This window comes from Columba livia, chromosome 5 (genome assembly GCF_036013475.1).
Source record: "Columba livia isolate bColLiv1 breed racing homer chromosome 5, bColLiv1.pat.W.v2, whole genome shotgun sequence".
Classification (NCBI taxonomy): Eukaryota; Metazoa; Chordata; class Aves; order Columbiformes; family Columbidae; genus Columba; species Columba livia.
The window spans coordinates 1,478,778-1,492,152 of record NC_088606.1 but is presented as its reverse complement, the minus strand read 5'-3'; the positions used below and the strand labels follow the sequence as shown (position 1 = coordinate 1,492,152).

Below are 13,375 nucleotides of genomic sequence, written 5' to 3'. Positions count from 1 at the left end.
TCTGCAGCAGCAGAAATTGGTGTAGTTTTTCCCAGAGTGCATTTAATGGAGCCGGTAATTCAGGAAAGTAGATATGGATTCTCTTGGAAGGTGGAGACAAAACCCGTCCCCTCTGCAGGTGACTGTGATTCCCCCAGGCTGAAACGTTCACTGTACTGAAACCACAGACCTTCTTAGGTGAAAAAAAACATACAGGCATCTTGTTTAAGTTTAAAGTTTTTCTGTATGTGATCGTATTTGGATCTCTGATTAATGTAATTCTATGTATTTCACGTTAATTTGATGCAGCAGTAACCTGGCTGGTAAATGGAAATATTGAAAGGATATCTCCAGGAAAGAGACTGAAGTGCTGGAGCGGGTCCAGAGAAGAGCAACAAGACTGGGGAAGGGACTTGAACACAAGCCCTATGGGGAGAGGCTGAGGGAGCTGGGCTTGTTTAGTCTGGAGAAGAGGAGGCTTAGAGCTGAGCTCAGCACTCTCTAGAACTACCTGAAGGGCAGTTCTAGCCAGGGGGGGATTGGGCTCTTCTCCCAGGCAGTCAGCAATAGGACAAGGGGCCATGGGCTTCAACTCTGCCAGGGGAAATTGAGGCTGGAGATGAGAAAGCAATTCTTTGCAGAGAGAGTGGTCAGGCATTGGAATGGCTGCCCAGGGAGGTGCTGGACTCACCGGCCCTGGAGGGTTTGAAACTGAGACTGGACATGGCACTTAGTGCCATGATCTAGTCAATGGGCTGGAGTTGGACCAAGGGTTGGACTGGATGATCTCTGAGGGCTTTTCCAACCCAGGCCATTGTGTGGTTTTGTGATACAGGCAAAAGACTTAGATGGATTTTCATCTTGTTTAAGTTTAAAGTTTTTCTGCATGTGATCATATTTGGATCTCTGATTAATTTAATTCTATGTATTTCACATTAATTTGATGCAGCAATAACCTGGCTGGTAAATGGAAATATCATCTTGTTTCTGTAATGACAGGGGAACCAATTTCAAAGATACAGTAATTACAAATTACATCCATTTTTTTGAAACAGACATTGCTGGTGGTCCCCAAAGAAAGGAGCATTTGTTGTTCTGCAGTTGAAGGACATCAGGAAAACCCATCCTGTCTGCTTGATCTGGACGTGCAAAATATGAACTAACAGTGGCTGTCCCTGGGCATCAATACTCCCATTGAATACGTCAACGGGAAAAGGCGGTAAGAAGGGCAAAAAGTCCAAATTTATCACGTGAAAAATCGCACATCCTAAAGTGAGGGTTGAGAAAGTCCCTCTCTGCCCAGGCTAGAAACAGGTATTTGTGGTCCTAAGACCTGAGGAGGAGCTGCTGCTGCCTAGATATCTTCTGAAAAGATACCTGACCAACGATTTCTTCAGGAAAAACGAGCAAGAATGTCTACATAAAAAGCCTTGATTAGTCAGACCTCAGATTTCCCTCTCCAAGGTCAGGCTTCCCATAGCTCACATGCATTTCCTCTAAGTTGGGGCTGATGCTACTATTGCTAAAATAGAAGTGGTGATGATAATTTCAAAGGATAGCTTTAACATGGAGTAGTAGCAATAGGTGTTGGCTATTGGTGAGAAGCAGTGGGTACATAATTGCAAATGTAATCATGGCACGAGCTCAAACAACAAAACAAGTGATAAAAACTTTAATATGGTGAGAACTGTGACACCACAAATGCATAAAAAGCAATTACTATGCGATGTCATTCTATGCACATTGATGGTTCTTCATAACTAACACACCATTCCTAGTTTACCCTAACTCAGATCTGTAAGTTTTACTCTAGAATGTTTGTAAGTGTCTATTTTGTCCCATTGATGTAAAGATTGTTTGTTACTAAAATAGCAGTTATTTGGTCAGAGCATGGAAGTTGTGACTGCTTTCACGTTTTGAATATGCTGCATAATTCAAGGATTTGAGAAAATGCAATTTCTAAAGGGACTGTTTCAGAAAACACATTATTACTTACAACTCAAGTTTAACATATTGTTCTGTTTTCTTTTTAAGCACAGAATAATTTCACTCTTTGACTGTGCCTTGGTGCTGAGGAACAGAATGAGCAAAGATGCACCTTATTAACTGTTTGGATCTGCTAAATGAAAAATAATCACTTCCAACAAAGAAGGGACATTATTAGCTACTCAAAACATATGCTTTTACAGATTTTTGATCATTCCAGCAACCTTTCCATTAATTTGTTTCACTGACTACCTGGACAGCAGGTGATCTCTGGTGTTCCCCAGGTTCATCAAGGTGCTCCTGGAGCAATGATTTCTCATGTATAGTTTGAGTGCTCCGCTCAGCGCGCACATTTGTCATGACCGACACCAGCTTATGGAACCTTCCAGCTCTCTGAGAGGTGTCTAAAAGCAAGAACAAGTCTATAATGTAAAGTTCACTGACCCTTGCACTGTCATGGTGAGAACCCAACAGTGTTCTGTGGCCTGTGGGCTTTGGTGTTCACTCCCATACTTGGAAAGTGTTTGTCAAACACACCAGAGGCTCTGGATAACCAGAACTTCTCATCTAAAGCTCAGAGTGATCTTTGGCATGATTAACCATGCCAATGTAATTATTTATAAGATTTAGGAAATGTTCGAGGATGTGCGTGCACACACATCATCCCACAGATGCAATAGAAGTGAGGTAGCATGGCAAACCGCCCTCATAATTAAAAGGGAATATGGGAATGAGATAGATAAGGCAAACAGAACAAGGAGGGTTCAGTGCCCAGTGAGCTGCAGCAGCAGCATGTCTTAAAACCAGAATACGAGGCTTTAGTGGGAGGAAGAGCACGTGGAAAATGCAGATGTAACCAGCAGGTAACTTTGCTGCCGTAGGTGGAACGAGGATTTTATCTTTGTCAGCAAGACAGATGTGAGATGATGGAATCTGCTGAAATCAAACACTGGAGATGAAAGGATCCGAGTCTCCCAGAGGAAGACACTCAGGAGGTTTGTGAACCACCACTTCACTTTGAAGCAAAGCTGGGTTAACACTTTGTGGCAACTGGTTTCCAGCGTTGTCCTAATATTTTTAAAAAGTTGGAGAGATCATCCAAAGGAAAGCAGAGAAGCCAGCAAGGTTAATAATGGGAAAGTTGGTGTTGTTGGCTTCATTTGTTGGTGTTGGTCTGGGTTTTTAGGGTTTGGTTTCGTTTTTAACTGAAACCAGCAAGGTAGGTCTAAAAAAAGGAGGAATACATGCTTAGACAGAAGACTCTGGTTTCATGGCCAGCAGCTTTGGACATATTCTTCATTTGTCTTTCTATGTGTGTGTTAATGAAAACCAGCACACAACCACAGCAGTATGGACTTTTCACAGGAGAACGGTCCCTGCTCTGTCGTAACAGAAGAACAATGTGTGGATGTGCAGCAGTTAATGTATCTTCTTTCTTCAGGTAAACCGGAGTTGCTGGACCACAGGGTAAGTCTTGCTTGAAGAGCCAAGTCTTCTCCAGGACACCTGCGGAATTTCTTGCTTGAGGATCATTAATTTTTTGCTACGTAAGACCTCAAAGCAAAATATCATTAACTCCATTACAAAAGAATGTGAGAACTGCATATCACAATGTGTTTACAGTAGCTTGGTTGTTAGAATAATTAATTCCATACCATTATTAATATTGAAAGACTATACAATGCCCACGTGAACTGGAAGAGGGACAGTTTGACTGTAGTGGACCCTCACAGCTTGGGAAGCTGAATTGCCACATCCATTTCTTCCTTTGGAAAGTCTTCAGATAAGGAGATTTGTCTGTTTTGCTGAAAAACAAAATAAAAAATAAAAACAGAAGAAGCACACAATGTAGAATACTGGGAAATGACTGTACCAACCCTACTTTTGGGTGATGACCATGATGAAATGTCAGAGGCAGGGTTTAGCCATTCACCAGCCCATACTGGACAGCAATGTTTGCCCTGAATGACTATTGACAGATTATTGACCTTCCGCAGATGTCCAAAGAGCCTTGATGATACTTACAGGCTAATGGAGAGGTGGGAATTATTCAACAGACACAGATCCTGCTCGTATGGGCATGTCTAGACCCCAACCACCTATGTTAGCTTTCTGCATACCCAGAACCACTTCAAATTTGGGTTTCCCCTGCACGATGGAGAGCAGCCTGCATCCCTGAAATGACAGAAATGCTATGGTTCATCACTCAGCATAACAACAAAAATCGGTTTATTTACACATTCATGCAAAACTTACTTACAGAGGTGGGATTTAAAGAATAGTGCAAAAATCTAAGGGAGGTCTTAAATGCCTCCCAATATAGGTATATCTGCCATAGGTGTTGGCATCAGGAGTTGAGCTGTTACTGGCACAAAGAGACAGAGAGAGCATCCAGAGCTTTTCATCTCCACCTAGCAAATCAGTGCAGAAATGCCCAATACAGAGATCCGTCAGCCAAAGTTTAACACCTTCAAAGGCCTTATTGGAACTAACGATTGTGCGCTTGAGGTTGTTCAGCATCTTTTCTTGCCAGCTTCTAATTCCCCAGTGAAATCACTGAAAGCTGATTATGAGACAACTTTCAGTGGGACTCAGCAGAACTGTTTTAATGACCAGCTCCTGCTTTTATATATATATGACAGACTAGATGTGACTGAGGCTGGAGACACATACATGCACATAGACCAGCAGGAATTGCATAGCTCATAAATAGAACCGTATCTCACTTTTTTACTTTATTTTTTATATCAAAAGGAAGGAAATAAAATCATCCAGCTAACTCAGCCAGATGATGCTTAAAAGAATAACCAAGAAGCCCAACTGGAATAGATGTGGTTTTTCCTCTATATACTTGTGACTTACCTCAATCTTTTTAGGTTTCCTAAGGCTCAGCTCCTGTGTTTGGTTTAATACTCTGAATTTGTAGCCTTTCCTTATTCCCCCACCCCACCCACATCAGCCTTTGAACAAATAACTGATGCAAACACATAATTCTTGCTATTCCACATTTCTCCGTCCAGCACATCAATGACCAGAGTGCCCTGCCAATAAAGGACCAAGTCGTCCCGCAGTATTACACAGTTTGCAATATTGCTGCCTTCAAATCACTCCTAATAAAACTAAAGAGCAGTAAGTTGTGCTTAAAATAGATGCTAAAGCCATTTAGGAGATGGCAATAATGGCAATAATACTAAAATCATAAAAATAAGAGCAAGAGATCTTAGTGTCAGTCAAACACAGGCAGTGTATATATTTCAATGAAAATATCAATGTAATTCAGCCTGAGAAGCAAATGGTTGCAATATTCTTGCTCTGTGTTTTAAATACCTTACACAATCAGAAATCAACCTCGTTGACTGATTTAGTTGATTATGTATAAATATAGTTCTGAGTCTCCAGTTTCAGTCACTGATTCAAACAGCTCCTTTGCCTTCAAATAAAAATAAAAACCACACATTTTCTCTTGCTACTTCAAGGGATAATTTAGTCATCTCATGTTTGAAAAAGAAAGAAAACACCACAAAATAACCCCCAAACCAAACAACAACCCAAACTAAACCAAGCAAACCAACAACCACCAAACCCCCAACAACCAACCACCAAACCAACGAGTTCAATAATATTTCTCTGTTTGGGCTGAAAGGCAGCAACGCACACATTTTACACTCTTTCACACTACATGTCAAGCATTTCTTTACCAACTAAGGATCTATTTTCTCCATTCTAAACTGTATGCTAAAATTGAATGAAACTCTAAATATTCGGAAATGAAAAAATTAGGATAGACTAGAAAGATAGGTTATAAATAAGATAAATAAGAGCAAACTAGAATGTAAAATTTATCATCTGATAATGAGGGTCAAGATTTGTCTTGTTTTTATAGTTCAACCTCCTCCAACTTCAAATCCCACAAAGATACTGGAATGAACACATTATAGAGTTAGGAAGGAAGGAAGACTCAATATGGATTTGTCAGATCACATCATGCTGGGCTAATTTCCTTGTAAAATATTGCAATGGGTTCTACAGGTGGGGACAAGTTAGGAACACTTTATATTGTGATTCAGTGAACATTTTGATCCCGACTTTTATGATACTGGTGCAAGTCAAATGAAGGAATGTGGTCCAGAGGAAACGATGCCAAGTAAGTGAAAAAATGGTGGCAAAACATACCCACCTTACCAAAGGTTCACCTGTAAATGGATTTTGTTTGGTGACACAGGAAAAAACCCCATAAATACAGCACCACTTCAGTTAGCTATGAAGCACCCAAGTCTGGTTTAACTACAATTCTCACTTCATGTTCCAGAATGTCAGGGCCACTTCTCCCATATTACAGAGGTATATATATATATATATATATATATATATATATATATATATATATATATATATATATATATATATATATATATATATATATGTGTGTGTGTGTGTACATATATATATATATATATATATGTATATGTATATATTTACACACACATCCCAAATAAATTTCATATCTCTATAGACAGACATATTTTCTACATTATATGCAGTTTAATGTATACTGAGATTTGCAGAGCTGTGACATAATGACTATTCCATAATGCATTGTCAGAGTCTTGTTAGATGTAGCTACAGAAAAATAGATGCAACCAGTACAGATCAGGTAAAAAAACACGGTAGATTGTCTCCTGGGCCAAGTTTGGTACCTTCTGCTCCTAATGCTGAAAGGATAAAGTGGACACACTTCACAAAGCAGCAATACGTCTTTTTCCGTATCTCCAAATTTCCATTGCAATAGGAGAGGGTGAAATTGTGACTGTTCTCTTTGTGACCCCCCCCAGCAAACCCGGAGCACCGAGGCGGTTTAGTTAAGCCGCGTCTCCAGCCCAGCCTTCCTGCTCCTCAAACCCGGAGCACCGAGGCGGTTTAGTTAAGCCGCGTCTCCAGCCCAGCCTTCCTGCTCCTTTGGAGACAGTTTCCCATAAAATAAAGGATGAAAAAAGGCAAAAACTTCTGATGATTGTGGAGTGAATTCATCTGCCCATCAGTGCCAGACCCGGGTGATAAAAATAGCATAAAGGTTATTGATTCCGGCTTTTAGCAGCAAGGAAATTAACTGTAAATCCTGGACAGAGGAGCAGCGTTGGGTTCATTCCTGGCAGGTAAATAGTTGCGGGCATTGTGCCTCGCAGCTGGAACGCTGAACTGTTTGTCTCATCAATACCGCTGGGGTGTGAAAGGAAACACCAGTGAATTATGACTGTAAACTCGGGTCCACAAATGGCAGAAAGTAAATAACACAGTTTAATAGTCTGCAATATCACCACACCTGAGAAATGGGGCTGAGTAATGTAGGAACTAAGCGAAGCACAGCCTGCTGCTAAAATCTGGGGGAAAACACATCAAAGAATTAGTTTCTCTCCTCATTGTTTCTTTACAAGTTTCTGGTGCATTTTTACAGCAAATACTTGCCACAAGAAAATGTGAATACCGGAAAAGCGCTTTTGTTCTACTTGTTCTACTGTGACATGCATGGAAAAGAAGGAAAAGAGAAGTATTTTTGGCAAAGATGACCATTGATTTAGTTTCCAGAATTGGAGTAGACCAATTCTTTCAATTTACAGCATTTCCAACAGCCTGCTCAATACACACGTTGAGAAAAACTGATACTCAGTATAATAATTTATGGAATTGTTGTTTTAATAATTTAAAATGCTAGTAATTTAGTATCATTTGGAGTACGCACGCAAAGTGAAAAAAGGATCAGAAGTATAGTTTTCTAGGCCTATTATAAAAGGCAGCATTTTTATTCTCTTTATTACAGCAGCACTTGCAAATCACTGCGGAGATGAAACGCAGTTGTGTTGGGCTCTGTACAAGCAAGCACTAAACTGTGAAATGCAGCCTTATAACTTTAAAAGATTTATATTAAAAACAACGTAAGCGTTTAGTTCCTCTTAGCTGAGAGTGTTTTCTATCAGATAATGCCATCTCCTATAAAATCTAAGAGCATACACGAGGACAGGTCTTTAGGTCTTTCAAGGCATCTGTATATGTGCACACAGAAAGATTTTAACATAAAACCTGATGACAAATTTCAGTGTGGTTGTTTTTTTTTTTTATTCCTTTTATCTTATTAACATGGGTCTACTTTCATTTATCACAGGATTTAATAATAATATTTAACAATAAAATGAACTTTAGCCATCGAATGGTCCCGTGCTCCCTGCGCTTCATTGCTTTTGTTCCTAAGGACACATGGTGATTCACGTCTCTGGGCACTCATTGGAACAACTTTTACAAACTTTTTAATTCTACCATAATTTTGAAAGTCAATGCTGACGTTTAAAACCAACTCCAAGAAAGTAAAAAGCCCACCATTTTTACAGATTAATTTTAATTCTGGTTTTTGGTGCAGCTTTTTGGTGGATGCCCATACTGGCTTGTGGGACATTCTTCACCATCTGCACCAGGACAGGTTGCAGGACAGATGAGGCGCCCAAACCAAATCTCATTTTCTGCAGGTGACAGACAGCAGAGCAAAAAAGGAAAAAAACCACAAACCTGCAAAGCATTTCACTGGTTTGATATGAAAGATTTGAGAGATCATAGAGTCATTTTGGTTGGAAAAGAACCTCAAGATCAGGGAGTCCAACCATAACCCCCCCCAGCACTGCCCCATGTCCTGAGAACCTCATCACTATAAAACCCCCAGTATTTAATGCACTTGTTTTATTTCTTCATGGACATACTGTCCGTGCCCTCCAGGTGTTGTGAGGATAACACACAGACAAGAAAACTCATGTTCAAATATAACCAACATGTAGCAGTGGATTTCAGGCTAATCCACTAACAGCACACCAGCAAAGAGAATAATTCAATTCCCCTTTCTGTGATATTCATATATACAGGACCAGAGCCTATTTCAAGATGAGCACAGATGGTACCAGAAAATAATTCACATATTGGAATTATTTTTTTCCTTCTTTTTCTGGAGAAATGCATCCCAAGGGATGAGAAAAACAGACCAATATTCAGTAGGTTGAATGAACACACGGTCAGTCCCGCAAGCTCTGCGCACGCCAAGGGTTGGCACGTGCTCTTGGGCACATGTCAGGTCCCCTCGTCACCTCTCGGTGGGTTTCAACCCCTCCGACCCCCCAGACGCTGCATTTGAGGGATCACCACCCCCTAGGTGTTCTGCTCACCGCCAGCAATAAGCAGTTTAAGCTATTTCCAAATGAGCGTTTTTAATGCACTCCGAAGCAGCTGCCTCCTGTGAACACGGCTGATCCTTTCTGAAAACATTTCTATTTCGGGTAACTCACTTCGACAATAAAGATGTAATTTAATTATTTATTGCACATTAGCTTGGTTTCAGGAGTTCAGCTGAACTCAGCATTTTGAAGGAGACTCACCAGACGACTTTGGCTTAGGAGCAAGATGCTTTTCTTTGTATTTGTGGGTTTTCTGCTCTGTTTGCCATTGAATGTGTCAGAACTCCGGTAGTTTTCTGTGCTTATCTGGACTCACAGCAAGATTCACTGGTTAAAAATTAAGAGTTTTGCTCCTAAGTGCTCTTTCCTCATTCTTGGACATGTTGCTATCAAGAAAAAAACTATTTTGAGGATGCAGCAGAATATTGATTTGATGTATGTAATTTGTGCAGCATCCAGATCTCTCCGAGGAGACAGGAAAGGGGTTCAGATAGTCACTAATATTTTGTCGTAAGGTACCAAACTGCACCCACTCAGTCCCTGAGGTGCCCAAATGAGGCAGCAAAGTGCTGATCCCCAGCCAGTGAGCTGGAATAAAGGGATTATCCTGTTCCACTGCTGAGGCTCCAAGATCAGCTTTATAGGGAGCAAGAAGAACGTTGTCCTGGTCTCCCGGATGATGCTGAGCCACCAAAAACCATCTTTGCGTCGCTACGGCCTTCAGCACGGCTCCAAAACCAAGCAAGGATGCAACCAGAAATCAGCTCTGCCAAAGAAGAGCCCTTTTTTCCACCAGAAAAACCACATTTCAGCCCAAAATCCACCAGCTGAAAATCTCAGTGCTTGTCCATCAGTCATTCGCATGGATTAAATTCATATATTTCAAATGAGCTGTGTTTAAGGAATGGAGATGAAACAGCTCTAAGAGCAGAACATTTTCTGGCGCTGTTGGCTGCTTTTCATTACAGAAATCTAGGTCAAGATTATTTTAAAAGTAGCTTTCCAAGTGAGAAGTATCAGTCAGACACAGAACATTTGCCTGAAAATAGCTCATATAAAATAGGTACAAAACTTCCAGATAAGCACAGGGTGCACAAACATTGTTCCCGCTCCCAGTAACGTCTCAGCAGCTTCCTAGCACATAAAAACCAGCTGTAATCACACATTTTACTTCACTTTTCTCATGCTGATGGCAAATTTATCCCCAGCAGCATATTTACAGGCCTGTTTACCAAATTGAAACTCCTCTCCGGAGCGGATGCTCCATTGCCTGGGAGCGCAATAGGATTTAATTGAAGCAGCATGAGCGAGCTGATGAATGGGCTGCTCGCAACAAGGGGACGGGAGCTGGGACTGAATTGCAATGGAGGAATTTAAAACAACAGCACCAGCCCTTCTTAGCAGGGAGCAGAGATGACCCACAACCACCTTCCAACGTGTAGAGCCAGCGCTGTTTACGTCATTCTATTGGCAGACACCCTATTTCCAGTCACGCACCAAAGTTCTCAGAGTTCAATGTGGTGCTGAATGGTGTTATCCGTGTGCAGGTGATGCAGATGATGCGTAAGACACATTCAAGGTAACGACAGAGAATACCAAGAGCTTATGTAACCTTTGGAAGTTGGGCAACACAAAGACTTATTGGTGTTGGTTTTTTGTCTTATATAATTCCAGACATGCCAACTTCTGCACTGCGGTTCTTAACTCCACCCTGTAAACGTCACAAACCATCTGCCGGACCAAATCGCGTGTGGTACGGGACCGTGGTGCATTCAGACACCCTTTGTGGAGGTTTACAGGGAAAAATAAGCACTTGGATATTGAGTTTTCCCTTAGGGCCCAGCTGGTTCATCAGGTACCCAGTTTGAGATCAACCCAGACCAAGCCTCGAAACATCCCTACCCAGTCTGGTTTCTGCAAGGACCACACAAACTGTGGCCACAGAGGTACCCTGGTTTGAGATCTTTCCCACAGATCCTTTCCTGTAGCCATACATGTAATTGCATATTTCATACTAGCCACTTCTAATTGAATCTACACTGTGTCATGCAGGCACCCCAAAAGTCAATGTGGACAGACGCTAAGCTCCAAACAGACTTTATTCTAACCAGAACTGCTTAGCAGAAAACCAACAAGAAACAGCTGAAATATCCAAAATTATTCAGCATTCTGACAACATCATAAAGCACAGGTTTGGACACCGGTCAGCTCAGTTACTACGCCGCTGATTGAAACTCAAGGGATCCCAAAACTCTAGAGTAATGATTGAAAACGTGCTTGTTCCCACTCTTACAAAGCGAGGAGTGTCAAGGGTGGATCAGATCACTTACCAGTTTGGTGAGGGGTCTCAGTCCCTAAGGAACTTTCCTTAGATGGCCAGTCTAAGGAGAAGAGTCTTCCACTGCAGACCTGCTGCCCCAGGAAAACCAACTCAAAAGAGTGAAACAGGAGCTCTAACGAGCTCCACTTACCCCTAGATGAACCTGAGCTGTGGTCACTTATGGGTGTGGTCTAGAAAGGTCTCTCAACTGAGGCATCGCATTGGTCAAGGGCCCTGTCTGTCAACCAACAGGTGTGTGCATGACCATAGCGATCTATTGGTCGGGAAGGTTCTGGTGCTTTTTGGGGTGGGGGAAGAGCATCTGTAACATGTTGTGATCCCTTGTTGTGACCAGTGATGTGTCACTACAGTAGAAGATACATCAAAATCCCAACATACAGCTCCTACCATGTTATTGTTGCCTATAGAATTAGCTGTTACAGGAAAAGCAATTGCATTTTGCTGGCGTGAGCTATGTTTGGCCATCACCTGTCGCAGTAATTGTCCATCTATCTTCACGGTTTTTATTACATTTTCTCATGGTTCTGGTCCTCAGATTAAATTATTGCTCAGAGCATCTGTTCATTACATGGCCAAGTTATTTAGAGGGAGACTTCACCACTATTTCTCATTTAATGTCCTAAATAGGAACATATTTGCTAATTGTGAAGAACCACACACACATGCAGAACACTAGTTATTCCTACCAGCTTCTAGAGAACCAACCAGAGCAGATTGAAAGGGTTTGCTCTTCTAAACTAAGAACTGGGTGAGGACCACCTCGGCTTTGCTGATGTTTTTCCCTCTTGGAGACCTTCCACGCCAGGCACAGGGGGCTGACAGTTCGAACATTCACTTGGGTCACGTCTTTCCTACCAGAAGTTGAGGAGGATTCTTGATGAGTCCAAATCTTTGCTTCATTCTCAATACTGACGTGATTATGATCAATACAAAAGGAGTTGTGGTGCTTGTTACTAGTCTGGAAACACGCATTTAAAATAAAAATTAAAAACCTTTTGGAATGCAGAGTTGAGAACAGTTAACAACACAAATTGATTGAAAGAGGGCAACTAGTTAAAGAATGTGAATGTCTCAGCTCTGTCTACACATCAATACAACTCACTGCAATTGAGACATTGCATTTTTTCTGTGAACACGACCTTGCTGCTGTTTTGCAAGATCTATTTTAAAATATTCACGTATTATTATCTACCTTTCTCACCTGCAAAGCCTGTTCACAGCACACCCATTCTCATCAGATGAACAACAATCCTGCACTATGTGGCCATTCCGACTTAAAGTATTTATTACTTCCCGTTGTGTATTTTTCCATCTAAAACATTTACATGGACATTTAGTACAATCACTTATTCTGAAGCATGTAGTAGAGAAAAAGCGGATCTATTTATCTAAATGTTATTACGTGCAGGAGAAAAAATCATTTTCACAGCGAAGTTTGGTTTCATAGAGGAAAATAGGTCATTTTATTTATTTAATTTTTCTTCTCAGCAGTTACTAGAAATTTAAAATGACAAAACAATTTATAGTACAATAGACCCATTATTATGTTTCTGTAATAGCTTGTGGAAGAGGGTGGTTTATGGAAATCCAGGCTTTGGAGGTATTTTTTTTGTAATGGCAGAACATCAGAAATTACTCTGAATTTTGCCCACAATGTTGTCTTGAAACATCCTGAAAGTATCTGTGGGTCGAATCCGAGTTCTCCAGAGGAGCCAGATAATGCTTATTAAAATTCAATAGCCTTTTCATTACCTCCACAAATGCAAATAATGTACTCTAAACACTTGCAAATAAGTGCTATTGATCCTTCCCAGTCAAAGTAGCTTCGGTGCCAATAGGACTTTTTAGGTTACTCCAGCTC

The 13,375-nt window shown here is 41.0% G+C and overlaps 1 long non-coding RNA gene across 2 annotated transcripts; it reads right to left on the bottom strand.

Moving 5' to 3' along the window:
- Positions 1–1,154: 1,154 nt before the first annotated feature.
- Positions 1,155–12,083, bottom strand: LOC110363835 (uncharacterized). 2 transcript variants are annotated; one of them, XR_002422186.2, is made up of 4 exons: positions 11,504–12,083; positions 3,991–4,140; positions 3,621–3,770; positions 1,155–3,471 (listed from the first exon to the last, which is right to left on the bottom strand). It is a non-coding gene; the product is annotated as an uncharacterized LOC110363835 (long non-coding RNA). The 2 variants fall into 2 exon arrangements; XR_002422185.2 differs by having other exon boundaries at positions 1,155–3,770.
- Positions 12,084–13,375: the final 1,292 nt, after the last annotated feature.